At 29.3% G+C, this 3,470-nt stretch overlaps 1 protein-coding gene across 2 annotated transcripts in view; it reads right to left on the bottom strand.

Moving 5' to 3' along the window:
* Positions 1–3,470, bottom strand: part of LOC117106246 — a 41,643-nt gene that overhangs the window by 21,811 nt on the left and 16,362 nt on the right. The window lies entirely within an intron of this gene.

Here is a 3,470-nt window from a genome sequence, read left to right as displayed (position 1 = left end):
CACTGTAAACACAATATAAACAAATAAATATATACCGGTAATAATAACAGTGCCCAGATAGAACATAAGATGTTACATTTTTCTTTGAATAATTCTTGGAAATGAGCTGAAATTTTATATAACCTTCTAACTTAAGGGGCATTTAATTTAATTTATTTTAATTCCTTATAATTAATAATATGAATAATAGTTATCACTCATTAGGCACAACTTTTTCGCAAACTTAATTTTTTAAAAATCGTCAATGGAGGGCGAAAAAAAAAATATATAAAATTTTTTTTTCTTATTTAGCAAATAGTTTTGGCTAAAAAATTCCAGATGGAGGAGACAATAAAAATAAAATTTCATTGGTGGATATCAACAGTGTAGTAATAGTATGGTTAAATGTTTTAAATTTAATTAATTAGGAAGAAATGTACATCTTATTTTTTGCAGCAGAATAATAAAAATAAAGAAAAAACTTTAACTTTAACTTTTTTCGTGGTGGTGGGTGTGCTAATTGGCAAAAAAATTTTATTTTTACATAAAATCATTATTATTGGCAGGTGGTGAGTTCGGCGCTAAACAAGGTACAAAAATCATCTTCCTTAACTGTACCCTAAAAATGTAGATTTTACAACACTGACCTTTATAGGTTTCTTCCAGCACAAAAATTACTATAAGTAATTTGAAATAGCAATTTATTTTGTAAAAATGTATTTCAAGGTTTATGTCTCAGCACACCCCCAAACATACTGTACTGAGTGTACAATTATGAATGACCCTTTCATAGCAAATAATTAAGATGATATGATTGGAATTATAATGGCAATATCAATAATTCTATATACTAGATATCACAGAAACAACGGCTATTGTACCAATAACACTAAAACAGGAATACTAATATAAATATTCATTCATTCATTCATTCATTCTTTATGCAGCCATTCATTCATTCTTTATTTATTTATTCAGCCAATAACATAAACAAGTGGCTACATAATACAATTAAAGAAAATTTAAGAAATTACTTGAGATAATATATAACCTTAAGTTGGCTAGGATTAACTATAGTGTGGATGAATTATAAATAAGTAGAATATACAGTAGTTACAATAACAAAATATATTCATGTAAACATAATACATATTTCTGTAAAATTGTTGATGTACTAGGCCTATGGGCATTGGATACAAGTAATTACTGTAATGTTGAAAGGTTGTGGATACAGCACTTACTGTTAGTCGTGCATGACCTATCATGTGATAGCCTCAGGTCACACGAGACCAATCATTTCTAGATCTCTGGCACTCGAGTAAGAACGTATTCACTGGAGATCATTCAAAACTTAATATACATAAAACTTCTGTCAAGTTTGTAAAATAATCAGCTATACATAAATATTATTGCAATTAATTTAATATATGTTCTATAATAATATATAGTATGGTTGCAGAGATTTGCAATTCTTGTTTAATACAAAAAAAAATGTTTTCTGAATCATCAAAGTACAGGAAATTTGAAACTCCCAAATTAATAAAAATTGTTTTGTGATGCTTTTTTTGAAGGTTTCATCAAGATACCACATAAGTTGTAAAATGGAAATATATTTTCATTTAATCATAAATAATGACAAACAAATGTTTTCTGCAAGATTAAATTATCTATTAAATTTATTTCATTTCTACAGTATTTTTACTTTTTATGTATTGAGGATCTCTAATCAACTCAGGCTGGAAGGACCACCCTCAAAATATTAATTGTTAAAATTAATTTCAATCAAAACATTTTTTTGTGATGTGATTTTTCTGTATTTAGACATATTCACATCAGTTACAGTACAATTTTAGGACATATACAAAAAATATTTGTGTAGCCCTCTGCGCACGACCGCAAATTTTTTCCAAAAATATTTTCGAAGGTCTCAAATTACACATTTGAGAAATATTTTTGCGGACAAAAGCGAACAATACTGTGCATACACACACCAGCCTCTTAAAATAGTAGACATATTATGAAAAACGAGCGCTCGACAATGTATGCAAGTACGACCTTTCCTACTGTTTACCCACAACTGTAGGTAAACCATTCTTTATTATACTACTACTACTAGCCTTATGCATGACTGCTGGAATCAAAGACCGTAATCGTTATAGTGTATCTGAACTTAAATAACAAAAGGCTTGGCAGAGCCATCACTTTTGGCAGGGCATAAATCTACTCGTAGTTTTATGGTAAAGATAAATTGAATTCACATTAAATCGAGATCCATTAATCATTGACACCAGCAGTGGTTGGTTAGCCAGGCTAGGCCAGGTTCTCTGAATCATTTATAGGGCCAAAATCAACCGTACTATTTTCACAATCAGAGACACCAAGATGGTAAAGTGCAAGGTGCTTCTTCTCTGGTAGTTTTAAGATTCACAAAAATGTTTGGTTCTGTATTTCTGCAGCACCTTGAGCACTACTCTAGTGGATATGTGAGCTTATAATTCTTATTTATTATTATTAAGATAAATACAATACGATATTTGATTCACTGCAATTCAGATTTAAAGCCGGTAAATAGCTAAAATGAAGGAAATAATTTTTCATTTTTTTCTCCATTGGTAGGATAACTCGATGTTTACTTTGATCATATTACATAGAGGGCACAATTGCTTGTAAATTTTAAATCGCCATAGTCCAGTTTTGGATTTTTGCTTGACCTGGCCGCGTGCGAACCTGTGGATCAGGTACACAATTAATTTTATGTTTTGAAGTCAAATAAATCTTTCTTATTTATTTTTGTGAATTTATTTCAATATATACTGGTTAATATTTATTCCACTATATCATATATCATATCATTAATCAATGAGGCAGGATTACCTAAATGTTATATTAATGAAAATAACAGTCTAGAGGGTCTCCACAAAGAAATACTTACATAAAATTATTTAAAAAAACATGCAACGTTAAAATTCCACAATTCGATCTTTACAATCTTCACTTAAAAATAAAATACAGTATCTTAAAATTTGTTTAAAATTGCAATATAAATATATAAGTCTATGTTTGATAAAGTTTAAATTAATTAATAATTGGACACTGATATCCACAGGAACATCTTTAAATTGTCTAATGAAAAAGTTAAAAATAGAAAATGTTACTATTTTGGCTAAGCTTTCCACCATTCTATTGCCGTGCCTTGGCTTACACTAGACAGTCCTACTTTAGGGGTAGACAACTGAACAATACACCATGAGTCATAGAATTTTTTTCATTTTTTGCACACATATATTTATCAGAAATGAAAAAAACCTAAAATTTTGAGAATCTAATTCTCATTTGTTTTCCCCATATCAGCAGTTTGAAGTAAAAAAGCAACTTTTGTTGAAAGGCTACAGTATGGCATCTTCAGTTCCTATGAGCGCTGTTATTATCATTAATATCTGTTTGTTCATATTGTGTTTAAGGGGTATATTTAAACTCAGAGCAACAACACA

This window comes from Anneissia japonica, unplaced genomic scaffold, assembly GCF_011630105.1.
Source record: "Anneissia japonica isolate Jap-2015-1 unplaced genomic scaffold, ASM1163010v1 scaffold1356_len1145284_cov175, whole genome shotgun sequence".
Taxonomy (NCBI): domain Eukaryota; kingdom Metazoa; phylum Echinodermata; class Crinoidea; order Comatulida; family Comatulidae; genus Anneissia; species Anneissia japonica.
The sequence above is the reverse complement of the archived record's forward strand: the minus strand, read 5'-3'. Positions and strand labels throughout refer to the sequence as shown.